General features: G+C 40.6%; 1 protein-coding gene across 1 annotated transcript in view; it reads left to right on the plus strand.

The window, feature by feature from the left end:
• Positions 1–12799, plus strand: part of TRAPPC3L (trafficking protein particle complex subunit 3L) — a 39326-nt gene that overhangs the window by 5635 nt on the left and 20892 nt on the right. The gene's annotated exons all lie outside the window — the stretch shown is intronic.

The following is a 12799-nucleotide window of genomic DNA, read 5'->3' on the forward strand; positions in this document are numbered from 1 at the left end:
TGGTTTTAAATGTCTTTTATTCTTTAATTGTCACAGTAACCCTCTAAAGTAGATGGATAAGAAAATGGATAGCAAAATAAGGTTATGAAAATTAAATAATAGTATGTATGAAAAAAGCATAATCCAAATGAAAGATTTTTCCACTCATTTGTTTTACTGCTTTTATTATTTCACGACTGGTGAGTTATAAGGTTGGAATTGGAGGCAGGTGTCCTCCAATCTTAGGCAATGACTTTTATCCTAGCTCTAAGTAGGTTAAAAAAAAAAGTAAGAAAATCCTTTCAATATTTACAGAAGTTGTTTGAAAAATAAATTTTTTACCAAACCAATTTTTTAAAAAGATTTATTTATTTATTTGAAAGGCTGAGTTACAGCAGGAGAGGGGGATACAGAGATAGAGGTCTTCCAACTAGTAAGGTTCACCCTCCTAAGTGATCTCAATGGCCAGGGCTGGGTCATGCTGAAGCCATGAATTGGGAGTTTCACGCAGATCTTTCACATGGGTGCTGGGGTCTTAGCACTTGAATGATCTGCTGCTTTTATCAGGACGTTAGTAAGGAGCTGGATTGGAAGTGATGCAGCAGGGACTTGAATTGTTGCCCATATGGGATGCCAGTGTTGCAAGTGGCAGCTTAACCCACTACAATACAATAATACCAACCACTGAAAGATAGGTAGTAATGGAAAGTGAACAGTTGAAATACATAAATGGAAATGATTGGGTTATGTTGATTTTTCTAGTTGGCAGATCCCCTGGGCCTTTTGTTTATCAGGTCCCAGTCTTCCTGTAATATAAAATACATTTTAATCATAAAAATAAAAGGAAACTGGGGTTCTCCAGTAGAAACAAAGTCAGCACAAGCAATTACTTTTACATATATTGTGAGCTTCAAAATACATAGTAAGAAATGGTCCCCAATCATTAATCCCAGAAGAGGCTAAGACAATGGAAGTCTCCATCAAATGTTCTTGTTACCTGTGGTCTTCAACCAGTGTATCCTTGGTGACTTATTAGTTACAGGGAGATACAAAGCTGAAAGCCAAAGTAAGTAGGCCAACATGAAGAATATGTTTATTTGGGGCCCAACATTGGACTCGTTACTTGATAATATTCAACAAAAATTTATTTTTAACAAAAAGGACAGAAAGGGAAAAAGAGGAAAGGAAAAAAGAAGGGAAGAGGTGACAAGAATCTTTTGTTCAGGCCCCTTGGAAAGACAGGTGGTCTTCAGCACTGGCCTGGAGGTGCTGTACTGGTAACCCTGCTCAGATAACCCTTCTTGGGGAAGAAGTGCACTTTACCTTGCAATGAAAAAGGACAACACTGTTTCTATACACTAGATTGAAAAGAAAAGATTGAAGAAGAATCCAGTGTATAAGAGACAGGAAAGACTCATATATCAAGTGACTACATCATTCTCAATAATGGCACCCATAAAATGGGCTAATGATGGATGCATTTTTTGCTTCACAAAGTTCTTGTAGGGGAAACATAGATAATAGGTGGAAATTACTTTGAATTTTGATGAAGAGATTCCTGTATTAAGTTTTTCAATATCATGCTAAAAATGCTGCTAGCAATGTTAATAAATCTTATTTAACACATATTATTTAATATCTGTAGTTGCATTCTGAGCTAATTACCACTAAGAGTAAACTTGGATATGATAAAAGCATATTTTAAAAATTGATAGAGGTGCAGGCATTTGAGGAAGAGACTAAACACCACTTGGGACGCCCACATCCACTTGTTAGGATGTCTGGTTTCGAGTCCCACCTCTGCTTCCCACTCAGCTTCCTGGTAATCCACAACCCGTGAGACAGCAGCTGATTGGGTAAATACTTGGTCCCTGCCACCCACATGGAAAACCTGGATTGAGCTCTGGCCTTTAACCTGACCCACATCAGGCTGTTAGTGTCTGCAGAGTGAACCAACAAAATGAAGATCTCTGTCTTTCGAACAAATTGAAAATAAACAAGCCCTAAAAGCTGAATCGTTTTTAATGTTGCAAGAAGTCGACTTTAGAATTAACCTGTTATCTCATTTTGTATGTAAAACGACAGGTTGACTGGCAATTACTTTCATCAATGTTTGGGCCTCTGTCGCTGGATTTCTTTCAGACCACTAGATGGCAGAATTTGCACTGCAAGGCCTGTTGAAAAAGGGTTTGTCAGAGTTCTTGTGATAGCTAACCTGTCCTACGGAAAAAACCAAAGTACAGAGAGCAAGAAACTTCAGGATCATAAGTGAAGCCTGAAATGCTCCTCTCCCAGAGGTCTGGAATGCAAAGTGAAGTGAAAGTTCAGAAGGCCTGTTCCTTCCTTTGGTCTTTGGATACTTTTACTAACTTATGTGAACATACCTTTTTTTTGTTCAGTCAGCTCTTTTCAAAGGCCCATCCTTTCTTTTATGCTTCCTTCCTTCAATTCACTCATTCTTTATTTTTCTTCCTTCGTTTACAAGAGAACAAATCTATTATTATTTATTACCTATGCAGTAGTTTAAATCCTTGAAGGGTACGGTGTCACACAGGTTCCATAGTGGCCTCACAGGAAGGTTGCGTTGGGATTTGGAATGAGCTATGCCTCTGTTTACATGAGCACAAGTTACCCCGTCGCACATTACTCAGGTGCTGCTGGGTTTACTGTTAGCAATCACTGTGCTGTTCTTGGATTTCAACAGGTAAGTACATCTCTCTGCTAAGCAGAATTCAGTTCCGTCTCAGGCATTAACACTTTTAACTTTAGGAAGAGCTGTGTGCTCAGTTTAATTTGGGAGACCTCACTTTACCAACCAAAAAAATGTCCTGCACCACAGTCTTGCAACAGTACTTGTTTTTAGAAGTCTTGTCCCCACGAGGCCTCCAGAGAGGCTCCAAGATGGCAAAAAGAGCTTGGAGGCCTTCTGTTTCTCTCTTTCCATCTCTGGACCCAGGACAAAGATTAGAAGTTAAGTGGAATTCATGGAGTACAGGTGCTCGCTACTTAGGAAGGATGATGATGGTGGTCCAGTTAAGTCCATGGTCTTCTGAGAGAGTGGCCAAACACAATGGATAGCCTCTCGGCTCAGCTCCTCTGCTATGCTCGGAGGGCAGCGCAGGACAGCAGGAGCTTCCTGGGCCTTGGCCCTCATTTTCTGTAAAACTGATTCTGTGACATTTGACACCTACTTCTGTGTGAAGAATTTACAAGCGCTAATGAGATAATGCTGCCAAAGGCCAGACCTTTTAATGAAAGCTGCTAATTACAAGCATAACATCTGTGGGTGGGTACCTAACTAAAGTATGGCCCTTAATCTGTGTCAGAATGCGTCTGAAATGGGTGACATCATGGCCACTTGTAAAAGCCATTTTTGCTGAACTGAGAATGATTCAGAGGAAGGAAACAGGGCTTTTAGAAGAGGAGGATAGAACTAGGAGACAATAGCTCTGTAGAGAGAAAGCAAAGGGCAAGAGTGTCTTTTTCATAGACTAGAAAGTATCTAAAATAAAAGTGCACATATATTTTTTCTCAGCTCAATGAGTTCAGGAAACACAACAGAGTTTTCCTAAGAAAAAAATTGTAGTTGCCATAGATGAAAGTTTGTAATTTGTAGTAGAGTTTAGCACAGCTGATCTCAGTGGCAGTAATGAATGCTAGAGAATTAAGCTCATTTACAGACATGTATGTCCTTCCATTTATTTTAGTCACATATGTATGTATATACATATCCACAAACACTTAATGACAAAGCATTTTTATTAAATAACTATTTATATAAATGATCCATTTAGACTAGAATTGGCACTACATAGAAGGATTCCAGCAAATCATACCAGTCATGTCCTTTAAATCACACCAGTCCTATTTTTAAAAATTCTCTGTTCAGGATTTCTATGGCCAAATCTATTTGAGAAATTCAAACACTAAGAATCAAAATTCTAGAATCATTTTGAAATGGAGACCACAGTCATAGAATTTCAGTCTTCAATACAGACTTTTATTTGGAAACATTGATTGGACATGTAAGTATGGACATACAAATCCAATGAGTTAGACATTTTCAAAAAGATGGCTATAGCTTGAAAGGCAGATCTGTGAGTGTCCAATCAGGAGACAGATAACATACTGTGATTTCAGCAAAGAAGGTCATGAAAAAAAAGAGGTAAGTAGAGAAAAAGAAGGAAGGAGGGAAGGAAGGAAGGAAACAGAGGAAGAGAAAAAAGAGAAAGAGAATAAAGGGGGGAGAGAAAAGGGGAGGAAAGAAAAATAGAGGAAAAAGAAAAGGAAGAGGAAAAAACAGAAGGGATCAGTACCCTGTATAGTAGGCTATGCTTCTTTCTGCATCACTAGCAGAAATGGGCACAGGTTCGAGTCCTGGCTGCCTCACTACCAATCCAGCTTCCTGCTTATAACCTGGGAAAGCATCAGAGGATGACTCAAATTCCTGAAGCTCCTGGCTTCAGCTCATCTCCAGCCATTTTGTCCATTTGAGAAGTGAACCAGCAGTGGAAGACTTCTCTTTCTCCTCTCTCTGTAACTCTACCTTTAAATAAAATAAATCTTTAAAAAAGAAGAAGGATTAGAGAAAGAAGAGGCAGAAAAGAGGGAAAACAGAAGAAGGAAGGAGTAGGAGAAAATAAAGAAAGAATAGAAGAAGAAGGAGAAAAAGAGCAAAAAGAAATATTAACTAAGCAAAATAATATAGGGCTAAGAGAGACCCAAAAAGGAATACATTTTGAAGTGTGTTTCTCTTCTCAAGACTAGTGTTCAAATTTTGTCAGAGAAGAGTAATTACAGACTGTGGATGATGTAGGAAGTCATGCTTTGCCAGGCTAATACACAGAGAACTCCAAGCCAAAATTTGCAAACAGGAAGTCTCCAACCAGGGTTTGCTATGCTGAGACCAGCATTGAGATAACCATGATCTGAACCGACAAATTAGAAGGAAGGGCTGCTTTAAATTCCATACACTGCCATTACCATTCACAGAGTGAGGAAACCAAGAAAAGGCACACAAGAGTCAAAAAATAATCTTCCATTTTTTGCAGTTCTGACAGCACCTTCCAGTGGTGAAGGATGAATTTTCACATAGTCTAGCTCCAACATGATGTGCCAGGCATAGGAGAGGGGGCTCTGAGCTGATAGGCAATCATCTGGCAACAACATGGCAGGCAGAAGGTGTTCTAATTGCTACTTAGGTCTCTGTGGTCATTTTCTTTTACTCCTTATATCTGACCCTATTCCATCTGCTTACCCACACCAGAATTATTCTTGTTTCTTGGCACAATTTCAGCTGGTAGAAGGATCAAAGGAAGTCCCATGTTCTTGTTTTGCTGTATGGTGTTAACTTCCTGCAACTGAAGACACAAAATAGACTGTGGGATACAAATCTGTTGTCTTTTGAAAAATGCTTGTTTGAGAGGGCAAGAGCTTCCATCTTCTGATTAACTTCCCACACACCTACAAAGGATGCTATTGTGTTGAAACCAAAAGTGAGGAACAGAGTCAAGATCTCTACGTGAGTAGTAGGAACCCAACTCCCTGGACCATAGCCTACTTCTCCGTGGTCTGCATTGGCAGTAAGCTGGAGTCAGAAGCCAGAGTTTGTTTGTTTGTTTTTTTAAATTGAAAAGTTGAATGTGCAGAGAAGAGGGGAGACAGAGGAAGATCTTCTGTCTGTTGATTCACTCCCCAGGTGGTCACAACTGTTGAAGGTGAGCCAGTCCGAAGCCAGGAGCCCGGAACCTCTTCCAGGTCTCCCATGTGGGTGTAGGGTCCCAATGCTTTAGGCTGTCCTCGACTGCTTTCCCAGGTCACAAGCAGGGAGCTGGATGGGAAGCAGTGCGTGGGATTAGAACTGGCACTCAGATGGGATTCCGGCACGTTCAAAGCGAGGACTTTAGCCGCTAGGCTACCATGCCAGGCCCCAGAGCTGAGAGTTGAACCCAGTACCCCAATGCAGGCTGCAGGCATCTTAACCAGTGTCTTAACCACTAGGCTAAACAAAACCCTGTACTTTTATCCTCAAATAAAAACTTGATGTTAAACACTGTGAAGTTGATCAAACACAGACACTGACTCTGTTTTCTGCAAATTTCTTCAACTTTCATAACCAAATTTATCAATCACTTGCCTGTGAAATCTGCTTTCTCTATTTTATTACTCCTAAAGGTACTGTTAAATGATACTATGAACAAGAATCTCAAAATACTGCCAATCCCTATCTGCGCTGATCTCTCTATAAGTAAAGGAAAGTGACATGCACAGCCCAGGGCATGGCACTTAATCTTGTGAAAATTGTGCAAAGACTTCAGAAATTAGTACAATGCCAGTGTGATGATGTCTTAAAACATACATACACTTTAAAAATGTGTCAAGTGGTGAAAGTTTATTTGAACTACATAAGATAGATGTTTTAGTATTGATTTAAATGAGCAAAAATTGACTGATCTTGGATCATGACTAACCTTACTTAAAATATTTCATGTGTTTTGTGTCTTGTGATCTCCAAGACTTGCTATTGACCACCTTTGGTATATGTTTACATTCTGTGTCTAAGGAACAAATGCACCTCTTAAAGAATGAAAATAATAGTTTCCACTAGTTATGGTAGTTCATGTCAACTTTGTTTTCTTGGGTACTTTATTGTATTATCCAGCTGAATTATCTTTCGTTCCTGAGAAATATCATTTCCCTATAAGATCTATAAGCTTTTTAAAGGAAGAAATAGGGTGGGTATTTGGTGCACTGATTTTTTTCAAATTTAATTTATTTTTTTACTATTGTGTACACAGTTGAGAGGGATACACAGCCATGTGGGCCCCCAATTAGGGTGGAGAGGGTCAAGATATGGAGAAGTATGTGTAGGACAAATAGTTCAGTTTTTTTTTTTTTCCTGTGTCCACAGTAGGGGAAGAGGAGGGGTCTGCTCCTTGCTGTAAACCTATCAGAACCCAGGAATGAGAGACAGTCGTTTGATGACACCTTACAGACCCCAATGAGGGGAAGAGAGTTCCAAGGTTGTTATTTGAGTGTTTTAGATAACTCTGAGATGTCATTGGCTTTGTTTGGTGTGCTAATTTAGTTGCCACTTGGGACACTGAAATCCTATATTGGACGGCCTTGGGTGAAGTGCATGCTTTGCTACCTTGCCTAGTTGCCTGATAATGCGCAAACCAGGAGGCAGCCAGCGACACCTCAAGTTCTTGGGCCTGTTTTCCACATGGAACTGAGACTTAAATTTCACACCCCTGACTTCTGCCTAACCCAGTTCTAATATTTGCAGGCATTTGGAGAGTAAACCAGAGGATGGAAGATCTCTTTCTGTCTCTCTGCGGTTTTCAATAAAACAAACATAAATGCAACATTTTTAAAGGGAACAATAGTTTCATGACTAGTTCAGGTGAGTCACATAGTGTCAATGAGAACCTGCAAGCTGTAGACATCATTCAATATTGTTGAAGTGAAATGAGAAATATTTGAAAATCATTCTTCCCACATCAGTAGGACACACTGGTGCTTCTTCTACTCTGTCGAGAAGAGGGCAGTCAGTGGCCCAGATCCATCTTGCCTTTCCTGCTTCCACCCGGAATCCCACTGCATGCAGAAGCAGCCCTCTTTTTTTTTTTTTTTAAGATTTATTTATTTTATTACAAAGTCAGTTATACAGAGAGGAGGAGAGACAGAGAGGAAGATCTTCCATCCGATGACTCGCTCCCCAAGTGAGCCACAATGGCCGGTGCGCACCGATCCGAAGCCAGGAACCAGGAACCTCTTCCGGGTCTCCCACGTGGGTGCAGGGTCCCAATGCATTGGGCCATCCTCCACTGCTTTCCCAGGCCACAAGCAGGGAGCTGGATGGGAAGTGGAGCTGCCAGGATTAGAACCGGTGCCCATATGGGATCCCGGGGCATTCAAGGCGAGGGCTTCAGCCACTAGGCCACGCCGGGCCCAGAAGCAGCCCTCTTATTTCAAGCAATACCACTACATTGAGAATCTGATGCTCTACAAGTGTCTAGGCACAAAATAAAGAGTACACATTAGTTAGTAAGAGTCGAGCTATAATGTGAAAAGAGTTGATTCTCATTAAATAATACACATTGACTTCATCTTGGGAATTGTATTGAAGTATTTAATTTATGCCATTGTCTATTTACATGAGTATAGAAACTTTTAGGAAATGAAGGTTCATTTTTTTTAATTTATTTATTTTTTATTGATTACATTGCATTATGTGACACGGTTTTAGAGGCACTGGGTTTCTCCCCCCCTCTCCCCCCTCATGGTGGATTCCTCCACCTTGTTGCATTACCACAGTTCAAATTCAGTTGAGATTCTTTCATTGCAAGCATCTACCAAGCATAAAGTCCAGCATCTTATTGTCCAGATAAGTTCAACGGTTTCTTGGGGAGACCATCTCTGGTCTGAAGGTAGAGCCGGCAGAGTATCATCCCGATCAATCAAAAGCCCTGACATTACATCAGTAACAATTTATAACGTTATGGAATTAGTTGACATGGTATTGAGTAACCAATATGTTAAAAGAGAAAAAAAAAGAATGCAAGTTCTGAACCACATCCTGTGACTTCCACATTGACATTTCAATTATTAGTTTATATGCAACCGGATTCTATACACGTTAAAATGGCTATAGATTACTATTCAGCTGTCTAATGTCTATTTTAATTTTAGCATTTAGCAGTTTATAGCATTGAAGCATGATTTTGCTGAACCTGGCTGTTTTTTGGGTAGTCTAACTATAACTCTAACAAGACATATGTCAACAGTTTAGGTGAACAGTTTTAGGAGGGGTGTGCAGAGAAATCTTCAGTACCCCAGTGAGGAGTAACTAATCTTTGTTCCCCACCCAGTGAGTTATAAGTGCATCCCCGCTGACCGTTTCCTGTCTGTTTCTAAGCTTTCCTTGTTGTTCTCTATCTATTCTAGTTTTTGTTTGTTTGTTTGTTTGTTTTGGGGGGTTTCTGGAGCGATCCTGATGGTCATTACAAGAGAGGGTGGGGACCCAAAGTCGGAACCAGGCAAGGACCAGAGAAAGCTCCTCTCCCTAGTCCCGAAGGAAGTTTATTGTTCTTCTGTTTCTGCAGACCGCTCAGGGATCCTGGCTGTTGTTCTGATGACATTGGATCCTGCAAGGCAGGATTTGGGCTTCTTCCATCCCATGTGGTAGATCCAAATGGGGGTGGGTGACCTCAGAGTTCTTGGCCTCCGAAGGCACTCCATTTCCCCATGGTCTCCTTGGCAGTTGGGATGTAGTCCTCGGTGCTCGTACTGATAGTCCTTGATGAGGATCTGGGAGTCTTCAGGGTTGGGATACAAGCCTCCTCCTGTCCTCCTGCTCCACTCTGTGGTCCTCCCCCCCCCACAACTCCATGTGCATGACCTCCTGTTAAGAGGTTGTTAGGATTGCTCCTGATCACCCCCCCCCCCGTTCATTTTTTTTTTTCACTCCAAGGCAGATAATTGTGATGACAAAGTGCAAACATTAAATATGCAATCAAGTCATGGCATATTGTATGGAAACTATTTAAAAGATATTTTAAAACTCATCACAGATGAAGAAGTGTTAGGTAAACTCCTTTAGGTTGCTAGCATATGTACATGTAAGGTCATGGGGATTTATTGGGATATTCTGGGATCCAGTAGTCAGTCCTCAGAAAAATGGTAATTGGGGAAATTCTTCAGTCTAAGTTGTTACTGTGGCAATAAGTCTTTGTGGTTCCCCAACGCATTTATCTGTCATTTTATCTTGAGAAAAAATATCCAGATTTATTTATTTTTTGCTTGCTTGAAAGTCAGAGTTTTAGAGACAGAGATCCAGCTGGTTTACTCCCCAGATGGTCGCAATGATCAGGACTAGGCCAGGCCTCAGCCAGGAACCAGGAGCTTCATCTGGATCTCCCATGTGGGTGACAGGGATTCAAGCACTTTGGCCATCTTCCACTGCTTTTTCCAGGCCACGTTGGGAGATGGATTGAAAATGCAATAGCTGGTACATAAATCAGTGCCTAAATGGGATGCCGAGATCACAGAGAGCAGCTTTACCTGAAATACCGCAATGCTCATTCTCTACATTTTGATGACTCAACTATGCTCTGCATCTTTTTGCTCTTGGAGGCATCTTTCATTTGTTCTTCTTCTTCTTCTTTCCACTTCTATGCCTCTGGTGTTGGATGGATTCTGATGAACTATGATTTCTACTTTGTCATCTCTTGTATGTTCTGCTCCATTACCTCAACTGTGATTTTGTCAAAGTCTTAAAAAAATCTGTAACCTGCCCAATTACTAGTTTTTGTGATGATCATTTTCAGTTCCCCAACAAAACGTATAGTCTATTTGCTATAGCCAGAATGGGAAGGTTATGAGCCACAGATAACACCACGGGGAGTCCCTCGGGAAGGAAATTTGTGTGTTAAACATTCTGGGATTTTTCAAAATAGGTCAGAGTAGTTGGCAAATAGCTTATTTGTCCTGTCTAGGAAATTAACAACTGCTAGTAATATATGAATCTTAGTTTACCTGTGAACCTTCTGTTATATTTCTAACTTGTGCTTGTCTTCCTTTGGATGGACTGTTCATGTGTCAAACGCCATTTAGTACACTAACTATAATGTGTTGAAATAGAGAGAGCTATCTTTGTTATGTGTTTTGTAGACAATAATTAAGTCAGCAAACCTTTACCAAAAAATGCATCCCTTTAGAGCAGTTCAAGTGAAACTTCCTCATGAGTCAGAAGTAAATATCTTAGCCCATTTGCAAGAGTGAGGCAGACATGTATCAGAGCTGAAAGCTCAGAAGTGTGCTTTGGTAGAAGGGAGATAATCAAATTCTTGGTCCAAATGAAAAAAATGATGTTGTGCTACAATAGGTAGCCTTAGATTTTCTTTTGAACTTCTTGTAAAGGAATCTCATGTTTGCTCTAGGCTAATTCTAAGGGACTTCTCCTTTTGCTACCTTTTTTTCCTAAATCTTTTTAAGTCCCCTCTCTTGCCATTCTAATTTTTTTCAGAGAAGAATGTTACCAGAGATGACCAGATTGTGTGTGTGTGTGTGTGTGAGAGAGAGAGAGAGAGAGAGAGAGAGAGAGAGAGAGAGTTGGAGAGAGAGAAAGGTGGAGAGAGAGAGAGGTGGAGAGAGAAAGAGAGAAAAGGAAAACTGCAGATAAAATGAGCAAACTTGAACCAGACCATTGAAGTCACAGACATCAGCATATCTTAATCTTTTATTTCTTTAAGAAAAGAAGAAAGAAAAAGAAATTGGTCTTTTATGTCTGTAGTTATTTATCCACGTTTCTTTCTTTTTCTTAATTGCATTTGGCTTCCTTAATTTTCCAAATAATATTAATTTTAACAAGAAATGCTTTATCTAAAAGTCATCACATTTTACAGTTCTGAGTAAGACCTGAATGTGATACACCCAGTATGAATCACAACACTTGAACTGTGTTGCTGTCACAATCCTGTGTAGAGCATGGGGAGACTATATCTGTCCTTAGAATACTATTAGGCTTTTTTTTTTTTCATTCTTTCTTGAAACAAAAAGAAAACATAAATCTCTCTTTTAGGGTTGCCTTTCACTCCTCTTTTTTTCCCCACACAGACACATGCACACACTTCTCTTGTGCACACCCGACTTTAAGACAAACAGGGACCTGCCCTGTGGCACATAGCCAGTTAAGGTGCCATCTGCTATGCCAGCATCCCATAAGAGTGTTGGTTCTGATTTGAATCCCAGCTGCCCCACATCTGATTTAGCTCCCTGCTAATACGCCTGGGAAAGCAGCAAAGGATGGCTGAAGTGCTTGAGCCACTGTGCTCACATCGGAGACCTGGAAGAAGCCCCTGGCTTTGGCCTGGCTCAGTCCCAGCCACTGAGGTTTTTTTGGGGGATGAATCAGCAGATGAAGATTCTCTGTCTCCTCCTTTCTGTTACTCTGCCTTTCAAATAAATAAAAACTAAATCTTAAAAAACAAATGCAGCCTGAAGAACAGAAAATAGAGTTTATTGCTATGGAATCTTTGCGCTGCTTTTTTGCTAAAGTCTTTCACTCTTTCTGGGGACTGGTGTTTGCTGATATCCTCTCATTCAGGTAGTTTTCTCCTCATCAGAGCCCAAGGCACATCTTTGTGGTGGCGGCAACAGAGAGCCTCACAGATGGTGATGTAACTTTCCCCTCCAGAACCAAAGAGGGGACTCTGTGACCCCAGTTACTAAGGGCAGATACTAATGCAAGAAGGCTTCTGTTCTTGCCCTAAATCTTCTCCACTAGGCACAGCCTGCCAGAAAGTTCCTAACAGTGCATGGTGGGAAGGGGGCAGGGTTCCCTGTGGCTAACATCTACTGCACCTACAGCAGATAGCCAACGCTTATGACTCTGCTAATTATAAAGATCCCCCCACTCCCAGATTGCTTGCCTATCTTGCCACTGTCTTATACTGAAATAATTTGTGACTAGATATTTGAGAGTGTAGTCATTATTATAGGTAATGTAACAATATTTTCTAGATATCATATATCATATGTAATCTAAGAATATCATCTCTACTCTATGCCTCCCACCTCTAGCCAAAAGTAGGAAACTGAAGTACTGGAAGGCTGCAGAGTACTCACAGTCTGGGTGGGATCTGAGATCCATGCATTCCTTACTATGCATAGAACTGACAGAGAGGAAAGAAGTAAAGCAAAATTCTCATTGTTCATCCCAAGAGCTTGGAAGGATGTGAAGAATATAAATGCATAAACAATGTGACAGAAACTAGAGACCGGGTCAGAGAGCAGGCAGAGAGTTCACGCACTGAAG

This window comes from Ochotona princeps, chromosome 1 (genome assembly GCF_030435755.1).
Source record: "Ochotona princeps isolate mOchPri1 chromosome 1, mOchPri1.hap1, whole genome shotgun sequence".
Taxonomy (NCBI): Eukaryota; Metazoa; Chordata; class Mammalia; order Lagomorpha; family Ochotonidae; genus Ochotona; species Ochotona princeps.